Source organism: Schistocerca gregaria, chromosome 7, assembly GCF_023897955.1.
Source record: "Schistocerca gregaria isolate iqSchGreg1 chromosome 7, iqSchGreg1.2, whole genome shotgun sequence".
NCBI classification, from domain to species: Eukaryota; Metazoa; Arthropoda; class Insecta; order Orthoptera; family Acrididae; genus Schistocerca; species Schistocerca gregaria.
In genome coordinates this window covers 549123249-549141772 of record NC_064926.1, presented here as the reverse complement: position 1 = coordinate 549141772, position 18524 = coordinate 549123249, and positions in this window count along the sequence as shown.

Below are 18524 nucleotides of genomic sequence, written 5' to 3'. Positions count from 1 at the left end.
ACCGCCCAGTACCTCCCACACAGACTCACTACCCGTGTAACCACCTCCCGTATATAATGGATTCCTGACCTATTAAGCGGAACCCGTAAACCCACCACCTAATGGCGCAAGTCAAGTAATCTGCAGCCTACACATCACAGAACCGCCCGAGCCTCTGATTCAAACTCTACACTCGGCTTTGCACTAAAGGACCATAATCGGTTCTATCGACGGTACTGCACATTGTGAACTCCGCCTTAATCTCGCACGCAAGACTGGTAGACATTACCATTTCCGCTAGCCGCCCGAAACCAGAGAGAAACTCCTCTGATCCAAAGCGACACTCTACTTAAAGTAGTAGATAAGTTTTGCTACTTGGGAAGCCAAATAACTGATGACGGTTGGAGTACAGAGGATATGAAATGTAGCCTGGCAATGGCAAGAAAAGCGTTTTTGAAGCAAATAACTTTTTTAACATCGAGTATAGATGTAAGGGTCAGGAAGTTATTTTTGTAGGTATTAGTATGGAGTGGAGCTATGTATGAAACTGAAACATGGTCTATAAACAGTTTAGGCAATTAAAGAATAGACGCTTTGGAAGTGTGATGCTAAAGAGGAATGATGAAGTTTAGATGGGTAAATCATGTAACTAATGAGGAGGTACTGAATGCAAATGGGGAGAAGAGAAATTCGTGGCACAACGTGACAAGAAGAAGGGATCGGTTGTTAGGACACATTCTGAGGCCTCAAGGGATAAATAGTTTAATACTGCAGGGAAGCGCGGGGAGTAAAAATGGTAGAGGGAGACCAAGAGAGGGATACTGTAAGCAGACTCAGAAGGATACACAGGGTGTTACAAAAAGTTACGGCCAAACTTTCAGGAAACATTCCTCACACACAAAGGAATAAAATATGTTTGTTATGTGGACATGTGTCCGGAAACGCTTACCTTCCATATTAGAGCTCATTTTATTACCTCTATTCAAATCACATTAATCATGGAATGGAAACACACAATAACAGAACGTACCAGCGTGACTTCAAACACTTTGTTACAGGAAATGTTCAAAATGTCCTCCGTTAGCGAGGATACATGCATCCACCCTCCGTCGCATGGAATCCCTGATGCGCTGATGCAGCCCTGGAGAATGGCGTATTGTATCACAGCCGTCCACAATACGAGCACGATGAGTCTCTACGTTTGGTACCGGGGAAACTTGCCGCCATAAATGAAAGTCAAGAGGGTTGAGGTCAGGAGAGCGCGGAGGCCATGGAATTGGTCCGCCTCTACCAATCCATCGGTCACCGAATCTGTTGGTGAGAAGCGTAAGAACACTTCGACGGAAATGTGCAGGAGATCCATCGTGCATGAATCACATGTTGTGTCGTACTTGCAAAGGCACATGTTCTAGCAGCACAGCTAGCGTATCCCGTATGAAATTATGGCGGTGAAGTGAGGAAGTATAGTACATACTGACGAAACTAAAATGAGCTCTAACATGGAAATTAAGCGTTTCCGGACACTTGTCCAGATAACACCTTTTCTTTATTTGTGTGTGAGAAATGCTTCCTGAAAGTTTGGTGGTACTTTTTTGTAACACCCTGTATATAGGTTGCAGTAATTACCTGGAGATGAAGAGGCTTGCAAAAGATAGAGTGGCATGGAGAGGTGTATCGAGCCTGTCATTGGAGTGAAGACGACGACAAGAAGTAAAGCTTCTACCCACAAATCTGCAAGATTTTGGCATGGATCACGCCTGCAAAACTCAGCTTGCCCTTTCCTCATATGTTACTCTGTGGGCCATGGATGAAATCCAACAGGCATATTCCGTATTCACAGATATCCGGAAAGCGGTCGACACGATTACTCACTGCAGGCTGTTGACGAAAGTCCGAGCATAAGCAGTAGGTTCCATTGTACACTCCTGGAAATGGAAAAAAGAACACATTGACACCGGTGTGTCAGACCCACCATACTTGTTCCGGAGACTGCGAGAGGACTGTACAAGCAATGATCACACGCACGGCACAGCGGACACACCACGAACCGCGGTGTTGGCCGTCGAATGGCGCTAGCTGCGCAGCATTTGTGCACCGCCGCCGTCAGTGTCAGCCAGTTTGCCGTGGCATACGGAGCTCCATCGCAGTCTTTAACACTGGTAGCATGCCGCGACAGCGTGGACGTGAACCGTATGTGCAGTTGACCGACTTTGAGCGAGGGCGTATAGTGGGCATGCGGGAGGCCGGGTGGACGTACCGCCGAATTGCTCAACACGTGGGGCGTGAGGTCTCCACAGTACATCTATGTTGTCGCCAGTGGTCGGCGGAAGGTGCACGTGCCCGTCGACCTGGGACCGGACCGCATTGACGCACGGATGCACGCCAAGACCGTAGGATCCTACGCAGTGCCGTAGGGGACCGCACCGCCACTTCCCAGCAAATTAGGAACACTGTTGCTCCTGGGGTATCGGCGAGGACCATTCTCAACCGTCTCCATGAAGCTGGGCTACGGTCCCGCACACCATTAGGCCGTCTTCCGCTCACGCCCCAACATCGTGCAGGCCGCCTCCAGTGGTGTCGCGACAGGCGTGAATGGAGGGACGAATGGAGATGTGTCGTCTTCAGCGATGAGAGTCGCTTCTGCCTTGGTGCCAATGATGGTCGTATGCGTGTTTGGCGCCGTGCAGGTGAGCGCCACAATCAGGACTGCATACGACCGAGGCACACAGGGCCAACACCCGGCATCATGGTGTGGGGAGCGATCTCCTACACTGGCCGTACACCTCTGGTGATCGTCGAGGAGACACTGAATAGTGCACGGTACATCCAAACCGTCATCGAACCCATCGTTCTACCATTCCTAGACCGGCAAGGGAACTTGCTGTTCCAACAGGACAATGCACGTCCGCATGTATCCCGTGCCACCCAACGTGCTCTAGAAGGTGTAAGTCAACTACCCTGGCCAGCAACATCTCCGGATCTGTCCCCCATTGAGCATGTTTGGGACTGGATGATGCGGTCTGCACGTCCAGCACGAACGCTGGTCCAACTGAGGCGCCAGGTGGAAATGGCATGGCAAGCCGTTCCACAGGACTACATCCAGCATCTCTACGATCGTCTCCATGGGAGAATAGCAGCCTGCATTGCTGCGAAAGGTATATATACACTGTACTAGTGCCGACATTGTGCATGCTCTGTTGCCTGTGTCTATGTGCCTGTGGTTCTGTCAGTGTGATCATGTGATGTATCTGACCCCAGGAATGTGTCAATAAAGTTTCCCCTTCCTGGGACAATGAATTCACGGTGTTCTTCTTTCAATTTCCAGGAGTGTATGTCAGTAACTTGAAAACTTATTAGAGTATACTGATAATTTGTACTTTATGGACCGTCTCACTACAACTGAATGAATCACAATTTTCGTGCCATACGCGTTTCGCCTTTATATTCAGTGGCCTGGGAAAAGTACATGTTACTGGTGTTTATTTTACCTTTTGGTCAATGTACCTGTTGGTTGTAATCAGTGCTTGTCGTTGGATTTTGCTGTTATGTTGTAATATTTAGAACTGTGCTTACGGGTTGCGTGGATGATTTTCTACATATTACGCTCGGGTTGGATTTATGATGTTGCTCCACTTCTTATAAATACTTATTTGCTGCTTTTTTCCCACATTTCACAGCACTAGGAACTGAACACTTGTTTGGATGCAGTGTTTTGAATTGTGTTACCGGCTGTCAGATGACATTGCCAAAGATCGTATGTTATTGCAAACCTTCGAGTGTAATTATTGATGTATCTGTGTATTTTTTTTTTTTTTTTCGGAAACTGAAGTCACATCCAATTGCACGATTCCAGGCAAACCAGAAACGAACACTAAAAAACTTTGAACATACACTGACAGACAAACAGAAATATTACATAACACAGAAAAACCCACAAGCACCAACACTCCGCAGTCAACCAAAGGTAAATAAAGATGGAATACCAATGTGACCTGTTATGAACTGCAAGAAAGCACCAACATAGGAAAAGGAAGACAGACGGCACATTACGCCATAGCATGTATAAAAAACCATACACACAGCGACTTATACTTCAGGCTGACAGCTGCCATCATCCATCACAGAAGAATGGGGTGATGAGGACACTTGTTCACCAGGCCAAAACACTGTCCGTCTCAGACAGCTTGGCAACTGAGTTACAACGCCTACAGCAAGTGTTCGCAGACAGCGGATACTCAACAAGAGATATCCGCAAGACGCTACATCCCTCCAGACGACCTGATACTGAGGGAGAAGAACAAGAAAAAGAGACAAGGACCGTAGCGTTTCTGCCGTATGTAGGACCTATATCGGCTAAGATCAGCAGAATACTGAAAAAGCGCAATGTCAAGAGCGTGTTCTGCCCACCAAGCTAGATCAGGGAGCTTCTTGGAATGGTTAAGGATGATCTAAGATTGAGAAGACCTGGTATCTACCATATAACATGTGAATGTGGTATGTCTTACATTCGCCAGATCACCAGGATCGTTGACATATGATGTAAAGAGCAGCAAAGGCATACATGGCTAGGACAATCCACTAAATCAGCAATAGCTTGAAACTTTTGCACACCACGAGTTATGATAAAACCAGCATCTCATCTCAAACCCACAAATTTTGTGATAGCGTCATCATTGAATCGACCGAAATGAAGATGACACATAACTTGATAAACTGAGAAGCTGGGTAGCACCTCATCACGGAGGGGAACCAGGCTTTGGACCCATTACAAAAACAACAGAAGAAAACACAATACCAGGAGAATGACAGGGGTACAGGATAAAGTCGGAACAGTCACCAATCACAGCCTGTCCACAGTGCGAGTAGGGTACGCCGTGGAAAGGCCGCCACCGGGGAAAACAGCGGAAGCGGGCGCGGACGGAAGACGGAACATCTGGCGACCAACCGACACGGTCGCAGCTGTAGCGGACTGCGTAGGGAACGCCAGACACCGTCCAGACATAAATACGGGACACGGTTAGCCTGTTGTTCACGCATCCTTTTTACGCGGCCGCCCGGATGTCTGAGAACGAGCTGATACTCAACTTGGGAAACCAGGTGCGCTGGCGCCCGACCACAAGGTGGCCAGACCTGTTACTGGAGTGAAGGCACGCCGCAACATGAGAGAGACATGCAGTAAAAGAAGAAACGCAAACGTGAGGAGGATTCCGACGAGAGGACAACTTCCAACTCACCCAGGCAGAAGTAGGAAAGGTGTGATCTGCTCACCCTACAACACACCGGAGTACGATGCTCCGCGAATTTCCGTCGTTCAGCACCTGATGAAGACGCCGAGATACGACGTCGTTGTGTTAGGAAAACGCAGACCATCGGCAGTACACCCGATTCAACATGATGTCATACATTCAACATCTCTAGAAAATCCACAGCCACAGACACCATAATACATTGTACGGGGGCAAAATTAAAAAGAAAGGACTAATATTAATGAATAAATGCAATAATTTTAGTAGCTGTGTGACCGGTTACGAAGTCTCGTAACCGGTTGGCCCTGACTATTACTAGCACGCAATCTGACTGCATAAAATAAAAAATAAAGAATGACAAGGAATTTCCATAACACAATTGATTAATTAAGTCCCCTGCAATTATAAAAGCTACGAAACAACAAAGCTCAAGTGTAACTGTTCTGTGTGTGGTAGTGTCACTCGACGTACATGTATCTGGCTCGGTTCTTTCTCAATACGACAAAATATTTTGAATACCATTTACAATGAACTAACTGAAAAACCAAAAATACGATAATTGCACATGGGAACCAGAATTACAAGACTAATAAATGAACACGAGACAGATGCTTTGGTGACTGTACCTGTGAGCAAGAGGGATTGTCATTAAAGAAAACCGTAACACCGTTTTACCTCATTATATATTGATGAAGAAATTCCATTACAGCAGCATCATAAATTAAAAGCCAATCTCCTTTCTCAAATATATTCTGACAATTGCAACTTCAAAAATGGCTCTGAGCACTATGGGACTTAACATCTGTGGTCATCAGTCCCCTAGAACTTAGAACTACTTAAACCTAACTAACCTAAGGACATCACACACATCCATGCCCGAGGCAGGATTCGAACCCGCGACCGTAGCAGTCGCGCGGTTCCGGACTGAGCTCCTAGAACCGCTAGACCACTGTGGCCGGTCAATTGCAACTTCTTCCATCTATACATTACACCAAGAGAACAGCGTCTACTCTCTCACTCAACAGAACAACAACTGCCTTCGACATCCTCTGATATACTACTGCCCCGTGGAGGCGGCGGAATAACAGTCCTTAGCGCAATCTCTGGCGCTGTGACTCAGTGTAGCCACCTTTCAACATTCCATGTCTAATCATCTGCACGAGCAGAAACTTGCAGCACTAAGACGTATGTTACATAGATTAAACAGAATCCCACTCAATAAGAAAAACTATGAAAAAGAAATGAGTACAATCATACAAATAGCTAGGAACAATGGGTATGACACATATGTAGTACACAGGCTCAATCAAAAGATATATAAAATATACAAAACAAACAGTTCCGCAATACAAGTCAACTCACAGGCTAAAAACTTACAAACACACACAATGACAATACCACACAGAAAAAACCAGATGGTACACCATGACTTACATACGTAAATTAACATACAAAGTTGCATACATCGTAAAGAGACACGTATTCCAAATAGCATGCAAGACTGGACAAGCATACCTACGCCAACCAGCTACCAAGAGGGACAAATTTCAACAATCAGGAATATGTAAACTTGAATGTCAAAGTTGTGATGCATAGGCATGACATGCAGGAATTTTAAAACACGATACAAGGAACATATCATGAGTTGGAGGTACGAAACGAACCATTACACATTTGCAGAACATTTAAAACACCATAACCACCAACTTAGAAACATGGAACAAGAAATGAAAATAATGAGAATAATCAACCACGACCAACACCTTATACAGATGCAAGAAAACTTCCACATTCAGAAAGCGAGCGCTGAAAACAAACGTGATGAATGAACCATCACACGTTAGCACAGGCTCCCTACTGCACTTAATAAAAGAAATGATATGATAAAAATCGTCCCTCACACAATCACAAAAAAATATTCCTCCCACCGCCACCCCCCGTTCGCTTTCTGGACACACACACACACACACACACACACACACACACACACACACACGCACACGCACACATAGCCTACAAAAAAATACATACATAAACAGATCACAGATACTTGGCAATTACATTCGATCTTTGACAATAACATGTGACAGTCGGTAACACAAACCAAAACATCGCTTCTAAACTAGTGTTCAGTTGTTAGTGCTGTGAAATGTGGGAAAAAAGCCGCAAATTGGCATCTATAAGAAGAGGAACAAGAGCAAAAATGGGGTTTGAGCGTAGTGTGTAGAAAATCGTCCACGCAACCTGTAAGTACAGTTCAAAATATTACTACATCATAGCAATAATCAAAAACCACAACGGTTTGTAACCTATAGGTACATTGAATTAAATGTAAACCAAATAGCAAACACAGTCTGTGTCGCCTGCCCACCAAGAGCTGTTGCAGGAGGATTGATTCACGGATCCAGTTACATGGCTCCTTCCGTATATAGCGATTTTACGACAATGAGAGTGGTGCCTGAAGATGCCATCAATGTAATGCCGAAACAGGTAGCAGCCCATAGTTCGTAAAATAAAATAAACTTCTACAAATTACACGGCTGTTGGTAAATTATTGCATCAAGACGTTTATGCTAGCCGTCATCCCACAATCCATAACGGATCAACGAAGATTAAATTTCTAGTTGGTGTGATGAATGGAAACTTGATCTAAATGTCATAAAATATAAGTTTATGCCGATGAGTAGGAAAAACAATTTCTAAAATGTCGAATTCACCATTAATAGTGTGCTGCATGATTCAGTCACGTTGATTAAATATCTAGGTGGAACGTTGCAAGTCGATATGAAATGGAACGATCACGTAAGGACTATAGTAGCGAAGGCGACTGGTTGGATTATTCGGAGAATTTGAGGAAAGTGTGGTTTAACTGTGAAGCAGGCTGCGTGTAGAACGCTAGTGCAATCTATTCTCAGTTATGCTCGAGTGTTTGGGATGTGCATATTCCAACTCCTATCGTTCTCTACTATTTATGTCCACTGGAGCACCCTCTAGTACTACAGTAATTTCGCTCTGTTCCCTTAGTATTGTGACATAGAATCTTCTTCCTGTCGCTGATGTGCATATATTTTCAGCCTCGCCGGTTCTGTGGAGAACACGCTCATTACCCATCCATATTATTTTCACTATCTGTCTGCAACACCACATCGAAAATGTTAAATTTTCTTCTTTTCCTGCTTCCCGTCAGTCCCACATTCCTCTTCATATCGTGTTATGCTCCGGATCACGTATTCGAAAATTTCTCTCCCAGTGTAAGCTCGATATTTGATACCAGTATTCACTGAATGAGAAAAGATCTATTTTTTCGTGTTGTACATCTGGCTTTGTTCTCCGTGCCTTATTTGGCTTCTCAACTGTAAAATCCCTTCACTGTGTCTACTACGCGTTATGCCAATTTTGAAACTGTCTCGTTAATTTCGTTCTGCTGGTAATTAGTACTATTACCGTTCTTTTGTTTATTCTAACTCTATGTACATAGTTCAGTAGAGTGTTCATTCCATTGGACAGGATCTGAAATTCTTCATCATATTCACAAAGAATAGCTACTTCATTAGAGAATCTGTCCATTGATACACTCATACTCTGAATTTCAATCCCCCTTTATAGCTTATTAGCAAGTAAATAACAAAATCTATTATTCAGAAAATTAATAAAGGATCCCAATGTACCTATTCCCACAGCGTTTAATTTTAAAAACCAATACGTTGGTAGACCTTGGTGAAACTATGCAAGTTTTGTGTTGTAACATTGTTGTTGAACAACATCTGCAATAATATACCTAAATGCAAAATTGATATGGTTTGCAGTACAGCCACCGACGCTAAATAAGTCGTAAATCAATAAGGTGGCAATTAAATAATATATTCTGTTTCATGTGCTAACATAAACATTGCAGAAATGTCCTTTCGCATTTAAGAACGGAAAATATAGCTTTAAGTAATTGAAATTTTACACAATGCTGAAGAGAGAACCAGATTTCCTGCTGAAGCGACCTGTTGAAGTGTAATTACGCAGATGGCTTTTGATATTTTCGGTTTATACGTTCCGCTGCAAGTAATTTGAGTAATTAATATTTCTAAAACGAATTAACTCAACAAAATGCGGTGTTTCAAAGAGTTGACAGGCTGTTAGGTGAATATCAGTGAGATAGACGGCGTAAAAATCTCACTGGGCGTGTAGATAACCTACTGCGGTTCCTACTGCTTCTTAAGTTCAATGAAAACATGAAATCGGCAGAATTCACTTCTGATTGTCACCACGATAAGGTCAGAGAAAGCGTACGACCGCTCGACAACAGTTTATCAATCACTCATGGCTGAAGCACGACCACGGATCACTTAAACTGACTTTTGAGTTCACGTACGCGTAATTTCGCGTATCGCGCTTTCGCGTAGTATTTACGTTCCTCATGTGTTAGTCAAATAACCTATCAGCTAATAAAGGGTTCTCGATTTTAGCTCAATGGCTTCAAATGGTTCAGCCGCGCGGGATTATCCGAGCGGTCTCAGGCGCTGCAATCACGGACTGTGCGGCTGGCCCGGCGGAGGTTCGAGTCCTCCCTCGGGCTTGGATGTGAGTGTTTGTCCTTAGGATAATTTAGGTTAAAGATGTGTAAGCTTAGGGACAGATGACCTTAGCAGTTAAGTCTCGTAAGATTTCACACACATCTGAACATTTTTCGAATGGATCAAATGGCTCTAAGTACAATGGAACTCAACATCTGAGATCATCAGTCCCCTAGACTTAGAACTACTTAAACTAAACTAAGCTAACATCACACACATCCATGCCCGAAGAAAGATTCGAACCTGCGACCGTAGTAGCAGCGCAGTTCTGGACTGAATCGCCTACAACCGCTCGGCCACAGTGGTCAGCCACAATGGCTTCCTCGCCGACACTATTGCATCACCCCTTACTTACGAACTCGGAGAAAAGGGAAACGAAAGAAAACGAATCCACGCTTTCAGGCCCTGAAGACCACGCGATAGTCGACCGACCACCATGCCATCCCCAGTCATTCATCATCGCATGCAGTATGGAGAGGCATTGGATCAGCACACGAAAGTCTCGGCGCTATCGACGTTACTAGCTTGGAGACGCCACCTCTGCCAGGTAGCTCCTCATTTGGCTTCACGAGGCTGAGGTGACCCGTGACCTCCTAACAAAGAAATATCCCTGACAGTACCGAGAATCGATCCCGGATTCTCCACATGTCATATTTACCACATCCTTTCGTTGTACCTGTTTCTTTGTCACATATCAGTAGCAGCTCTACGCTGATGTCGAATGACACCCCTCAGACATCATCGATGAGAGCTTCATCCGCCGGCCGATGTGGCTGAGCGGTTCTAGGCACTTCAGTCACGAACCGCGCGACCACTACGGTTGCAGATTCGAATCCTACCTCGGGCATGGGTGTGTGTGATGTCCCTAGGTTAGTTAGGTTTACGTAGTTCTACGTTCTAGGGGACTGATGACCACAGATGTTACGTCCCATAGTGTTCAGACCCATTTGAACCATTTCAACTTCATCCGGTTTTTCGTTTGTATCATAGAGCATGGCCAGTCCTGTGACTGAACACGGTAAGGTAATGAACCGGCTAATCCACTCACCAACGCAGACTGACTCTCTATAAATGGAGGAAAAGATTTTACTTACTTAAATACGCGTTACAATAACTGTTTCCATACCAGTTCAGAAGTATAACACCAATTTTTTATAAGTGTTGAGTCCTTAGTATGGTGTGTTCGACTCAGGTAAGTTCTCCAATATTCACCAGTCTAGCCCAACGAAAGACGCCATGTACCTATTGTATGTGACTCCCAACAACAACAATGGGGTCTGTGCGCAAACGCTGCAACAGAAATTTTCCAGAAGAACAGGGATATCGCAAGTCATGGTGTGAAATGTGCGGCTGTCGTAGCTAGAGCTATCGACAGCGCTCGCATTACATGTTGTCTTGAAGTAAGTCATATACGTCTGTATACCACCACCATCTGTGCCATTCACGGTGTTACTATGAAATCAAACAATGGAAAATCCATGATGGAATGTAACAATATGAGAAATGGAAAGTTTCTACTCACCATACAGCGGAGATGCTGAGTCGCGATAAACACAATAAAAAGATTCACACTATCATAGCTTTTGGCCATCAAGGCCTTTGTCAGCAGTAGACACACATACAAACACGCACACACACACTCACGCAAGCGCAACTTGCACACACATCTGCAGTCTCAGAGAGCTGAAACTACACTGCGAGCTGCAGCACCAGTGCATGATGGGAGTGGCTACTGGGTGGGGGTAAGGAGGAGGCTGGGGTGGGGAGGGAGAAGAATAGTATCGGGGGAGTGGCAGAAAGTGAAAGAGTTGCACGCTAGACAAAGGGTAGGAGAGAATGTGCAGAGGGGGGAAGGGGTTAAGTAGCGGAAAGGAGAGAAATAAAAATAAAAATAAAAGAAATTAAAGAATTGTGTGTGGCAGTGAAATGACGGCTGTGTAGTGCTGGAATGGTAACAGGGAGGGCTGGGTGGTTGAGGACAGTGACTAACGAAGGTTGAGGCCAGAAGGGTTATGGGAACGTAGGATATATTGCTGGAAAATTTCCCACCTGCGCAATTCAGAAAAGCATGTGTTGGTGGGAAGGATCCATATGGTACAAGCTGTGAAGCAGTCATTGAGATGAGAGGTATCATATTTCGCAGCATGTTCAGCTACAGGGTGGTCCACTTGTTTCCTGCCGACAGTTTGTTGGTGGCCGTTCATGCGGACAGACAGCTTGTTGGTTGTCATGCCTACATAGAATTCAGTACAGTGGTTGCAGCTTAGCTTGTAGATCACATGACTGGTTTCACATGTAGCCCTGCCTTTGATGTGATGGGTAATGTCAGTCAGTGACTGTACTGGAGTAGGTGGTGGTAGGAGGATGTAAGGGACAGGTCTTGCAGCTAGATGCAACAAACACTTCACTGTCCTCCACCCCCATCATACTATCCCTCCCCCTCCCCACCCAAATCTCCTCCTTACCCCCACCCACTCGCCGCTCCCATCATGCACTGGTCCTGCTGCTCGCAGTGTAGCTTCAGGTCTCTGAGACTGCAGACGTGTGCAAGTTGTGCTTGCGTGAGTGTGTGTGTATCTGTGGGTGTGTATGTGTGTCTACTGCTGACAAAGGCCTTAATGGGCTAAAGCTATGATTGTGTGAATCTTTTTTGTTGTACCTATCGCGACTCAGCATCTCCGCTACATGGTGAGTAGCAACTTTCCTTCTCTCGAATTGTTAGTATGAAAGTTTGACGTCTGTGATTCTGCTGTGTGCATACACGAACTCTGAGGCTGAGATATTACTATCGTGAGTAGTAGCGAGCGAGCAGTTGTCGAGGGAAATGAGAAGTGGTCGGATGCAGCATGAGGTGGAGAGAAGCAGCGCGTGACGTGAGAGGTCACAGCATACCGTGATCCTGCTAGTGGTTGCACGAGACTTTGTTGTTAATTGAGGATTTCTGATTATTTGCCTTCTTGCTGCACGTAGTTGTTGGCTGCTTTCGCACTTGAGGGGTTTTGTCAGATTTGTGTATGCATAAATTGAGAGTAATATTCGTATCTTTGTTGCTCCCAGAAACGTGTTTACTGAGTACAGGCATTGGGGAGTAATAACAGTCTGTGTAAAGTTTGTCAGTGTTTAAATCAGATATTGCAAATATAATAAACTATAGACTTTGCTGGTTTGATTCATTATTATTTATGCCGTTTTAGGTTAATTACCGGAACCCCTCCTGACCATTCACTTTCTATGTATAAAACTAAAGCACTAACTGTTGCAATTCGTCCATGCAGTTCACTCCGCTGGAATCACAGTATTGCTTCTGAAGAAATTTAGCATATTTCTGGTCACGCAGTTGCAACGACAAGACCACATAAGTTGTCTTCTGCGTACAGGAGCACTGCGAAACAGTTGTTAGGAGACGTTAGAGAATTATTTTAAGACTGGCAGTCAGGTAGTAGAGAATTAATCTGTTTGTGATTCGTAGTACGACAAATTTTTCACCATCACAATACTATTATTGTCAGTGAGGGAACGTCGCAATGTTTCCGTATGTCTCACAAAATAAATACCAATAGACTTCGAACTAAGTTTAATGAGTTAGCTACTATCCTTCACAGAACAGAAGCTCTCGTGAAGAATAATATCTGTGTATGAGACAGCAGAGAGCTCCATATCGGAAAAGCACGCTTATTTCAATATTAACGAGGCCAACCTTCCTTTATGAATCACAGGGAACAAATGGAACCTCTGCAAGAAAACTGAAACCAAAGAACTGCATCCTTTTCTGCTTGCGTCAGTTGTAATGCTGGAACCTTGTAGACCATAGAACTCTTCCCTAACACCAAAATAAGGAAAATGTGTGATGAGTTTTTTCGAAAACCTTCACTTTTCAAACTTCTTGGCAGATTAAAACCGTGTGCCGAACCATGACTCGAACTCGGGACATGTTGCCTTTCGCGGAAAAGTGCTTTACCGACTGAGCTACCCAAGCACGACTCACGCCCCGTCCTCACAGCTTCAGTTCCGCCAATACCTCGTCTCCTACCTTCCCCAGTTCGAGTCTCGGCCCGGCACACAGTTTTCATCTGCCAGTAGTTTCATATCAGCGCACACTCCGTTGTAGAGTGAAAATTTCATTCTACCTTCACTTTTAGTTATTAATGGAATAAAATTGTAACACGTTATTCGTTCGCAAAACCCCATTACTACATAGTTTTTACAACTCCCCGATCTTAGGGATTGTAATATGTCACAACGATCGAGAGATATTGTTTAGGAGAGAGGGGCGACACAAGCCAAAGCGTACAAAGAAACACCGCCAAGTGTTTCACCAATTTTATTGCATCGAAGGCACACAGGTAAACAATTCTCATTGCCTCTGGATCTAACCGAGGATAGAATGGCGACACGGCTACTTGATTTGAGCCTTCTAGCTAACTTAATTATACGTCTTTTCACTGCGCCTCTGACGTAGTTCTTCTGGAGGAGGCGAGTGGAGTGCTCTTTGTTAATTACACCGTCAGCTTTCCTCAGCCCGCTTCGGTACCTACTCACAGGTCACTTGGTATTGTTGTAACTGCAACCTATGGGTTCTATAAAGCACGTCAGCGGCTGTGTCACCCTGATTACTTCACACTTATACACATTGCCCGCCTGGTCATGCCTTCTCCACTGAGAGCATTGGCGTAAACCTGAATTGCAGAATCGTTTCCTCAATATTAACTGTGCCCGAACCTCCATCAAATGTGACAATCGGTCCCTTAACTATTACGTTGTAGCCATAGCTGCGCGAATTTTACGAGATGATTGGTAGGTTGATTGAAAGAGTGTGGGTGGGGGGGGCGGGGGGGGGGGGGGGAAGGGACCAAGCTGCCAGGTCGTCATCAGTGCCGTGTTACTACGAAACTAATTCCGCAAGGGAAAGAAGAAAACAAACGAGACGTACAGCACAATAACCAAAGGAAGGAAAAACCACAAGAACGATAGAAAGGCAAGAAAACCACAGAGAGACGCTAAAATCATGTAAAAGAGAGTAAAACAGGAAAGCTGATGACCATGGCTGGCTGACCACGAGAATTAAAGGATAAGCCAGCCACTCTGCACACACTAAAACCTACAGCCTAAAAGCACTAGGGTGGTGGACACACAGGAACAAAGGAGGTGAGTTAATACTTAGATAAAATGATAGAACCCACCCTCACCTATAAAATGTAAAACTAGATCAGTACTGGGAGGCCCTTCTCCAGAACCAGTATCAGTGTATCCTGTTTGGCGTGCCTGTAAGCAAGTTCAGTTCCTAGGATTACGAGGTGACCTGGGGCCCCACAAACACCACTGAACGACTGGACCATTCCAGGGCGTAGATGGTTTCCTGGATGGTCACTACCAAAGCATGGCGAGGGTAGCACTGGTCTATAGCTTGTAAGCTACTCAGGGAGTCAGTACAGAGAAGTGACGACTCACCAGATCATGAAACGTTGTACTCAAGCACACCAGATATGGCTATCAGCACTGCAGTCACTGCAGTGAATACACTGCAGCCGTCAGGCAAGGAATGTTGTTCAGTATGGCCTCTGTGGACGTAACTGAAACCAACAGGACCATCACCCATCGTCCAGTCGGTGTAAACCACATCAGAGTGCTGGGACACGCCAAGAATAGAGAGGAAGTGACAGCAGAGAGCTGCGTGGTTAACTGAGTCCTTAGGGCCATGCAAAAACGCCAGACGAAGCTTTTGCCTAGGTTTACATGGAGATGTACGTGAATGGATCTCGAGTAGAAGTGGTAAGGGGAAGGACTCCAGTTCAGACAGATCGGATGCGAACAGCAATTGTACACCCTGACCTGAGCCCCTGATGCAGATCAACTGCCGTGGTTGGGAAAAGTAGACGGTAATTCTGATGCTCAGGACAGCTACGAATGAAATGATAATTAAATCAAGACACAACGTTGTCGATAGGCGTTGATATACATCAATGGGGACAGTTGAAAAAGTGTGTCCCGACCGCGACTCGAACCTGGGAACTCCTGCTTACATGTCAGACACTGTATCCAACTGAGCCACCAAGGGCACAGAGCATAATGCGACTGCAGCGATTTATCCCTTGCACGCCCCCCTTCAGACCCACATTCCCAACTTAATGTCCACATATTACATTCGTAGTGCCCTGCCCGTTACACTCATTACTCACTGCAGTCAATCTTAGCGAGTCCCGTAAGAGTTGGGGCAAAGCATGTGCAGGCAGAACAGAAGATGAAGGTCAATGGCCGGTTAGTACCAGTTTCAGATAGCTACGAATGTGTGCAACGTGACTGGTGAGCAGTTGTGCACGTCTGAACAGTAATGGAGGGACTCCAGCCTCCACCAGTATTCTGGTCACCAGACGCGTCCTAAAAGCTCCTGTCGCTAGTCGAAACACGCACTGGTGCACTGGGTCGAGTAAATGCAGCGCTGATGGCGCTACTGAACCATATACCACACTCCTATATTCGAGGTGGGATTGAACAAGTGCTAGTAGAGCTGCAGCAGCGTAGAGCGAATTGCACCCCAGTTGGTATTGCACAGGCTATGGAGGGTGTTGAGGTGCTGCCAGCACTTACGCTTAAGCGGACAAAGATGAGGAAGCCAAGTTAATCAAGTGACTAAAACCAGCTCTAAGAATCGATATGTCTCCACTGCCGTAAGCGTATCGTCATGAGGGTAAAGTTCTGGTTCCGGATGAATGTTCAGATGTCAACAGAAGTGCATGACGCATGACTTCGCGCCTGTAAACTGGTAGCCGTGGGCTATAGTGCATGACTGCACCTTGCGGATTACTTCCTGTCGGCGCCGCTCAGCAACATCAGTACTGGAGGAGCAGTACGAAATGCAGAAGTCGTCTGCATACCGAGAAGGTGAGACTGACGACCGTAAAGCTGCTGCTAGACCGTAAATGGCCAACTAAAAATAGAGAGACGCTCAATACAGATCCCTGCGTGACTAAATTCTCCTGGAAATGGGTGAACTATGGGCGGCACCAACTTGGACACGTAAAGTACGGAGCACCACGAAATTTTGGATAAAAATCGTGAGTGGGAACCAGTCATATAAAGTAGGAAAACTATGATGTCGCTAAGTTGTGTCACACACATTCCATAAATCAAAAAAGAATGTAAGCAGATATTGGCACCGGAAAAGGCTGTTTGGATGGCAGACTCGAGGGACACAAGATTATCAGTGTCAGACCGACCCTTGCGGAAACCGCCCTGGTATGGATCCAGTAGGCCATTTGACTCCAGGACTCAACATAGCCGCCAACTCACTATACGTTCTAGCAGCATCCAAAGAACTATGGTGAGGCTGATGGGCCGATAGCTATCCACATCAAGAGGGTTTTTACAGGCTTTGAGCACTGGAATGATGGTACTCTCCCGCCATTGTGATGGAAAGACGCCATCGCACCAGGTCTGCTTGAAGATGAAGAGGAGATGTCGCTTGTAGTCGGACGAGAGATGTTTACTTATCTGACTGTGGGTCTGATCTGGCCCAAGAGTTGTGTTAGGGCAATGTGTAAGGGTGATCAGGCGCTCCCACTCTGTAAATGGAGCTAGTAGTGAACGAAAGGGCTTTGCCTTCCATCCGCCGTTTGAGGGTGATAAAGACTGGGGTGTAATTCTTCGACACAGAAGCTCGAGAGTAGTGCTGGGCCAAGTGTCTGGCAATTGCGTTGGATTCGGTAGATAACACGCCATCGATGTTAATGCGAGAGAAACCTGCTGGTGTCTGGGACCCAACAATACATCTGCTTGTCGTCCAGACTTGCGAAGGCGACGTATGGCGCCCAATGGTCGAGACGTACCTCTCCCTACTCTCCTGGTAGGTACGTTGGTTGGTTTGTGGGGGTTGAAGGGAGCAGACTGCAAAGGCCATTGGTCCCTTATTGCACGACCATAAAACATCCACAAGGAATAAAAACAACCAACAGAGACGACAAGGGACGGCACAGAACAAGAAAGACACAGACAAAGACCAGAAAAGAGAAATTAAAAACACACAGAGCGTTATAGTGTTTGGCCAACCATGGAAACAGAAAAGGAAAAGTCAACCACCAAGAGACACACTATAAACAACAATCCAAAACCGTAGGCCAAAGCCCAGACTCAACACAAAAAAAGAGACAAACCCTCAGATCGAGAGATAAAGCCCCCTGCGCGAATAAAACTCAGAATTAAGCCTGCCATTGCAGAGTCATCTGTTAAAACAGCAGGGAGCGTATCAGGCAGTGGAATGGTCTGCCTAAGCGCAGTTAAAAGCGGACAGGCCAACAAGATGTGGACCACTGTCAACGGTGATACACAGCGACATAGAACGGGGTTCTTGCATTGCAATAAATGGCCATGCATCAGTCAGATGTTGCCAATGTGCAGCCGGCAGAGAACAACAGAGTCCTTGCGAGAGGCTCGCCACACACCTGTAGTCTCCTTGATGATCCGAAGTTTGTTGGGGGAAGGCAGGGTGCGCCATCCAGCACCCCTAGTATCATGGACTTTTTGCCACAATACTGCCTGGAGATCACATTCCGGAAGGCGAATCTCCAAGGACGGGGCACTGATAGCCTGTTTGGCCAGCGTGACAACACATTCATTATCTGTGATTCCAAAATGATTTGAGGTCCACACAAAAACTACAGAGCGGCCGCAATGGGCAAGAGTATGGATGGACACCTGGATAGCCATCACCAGACAAGAGTGAGGAAAACACTGGTCGAGA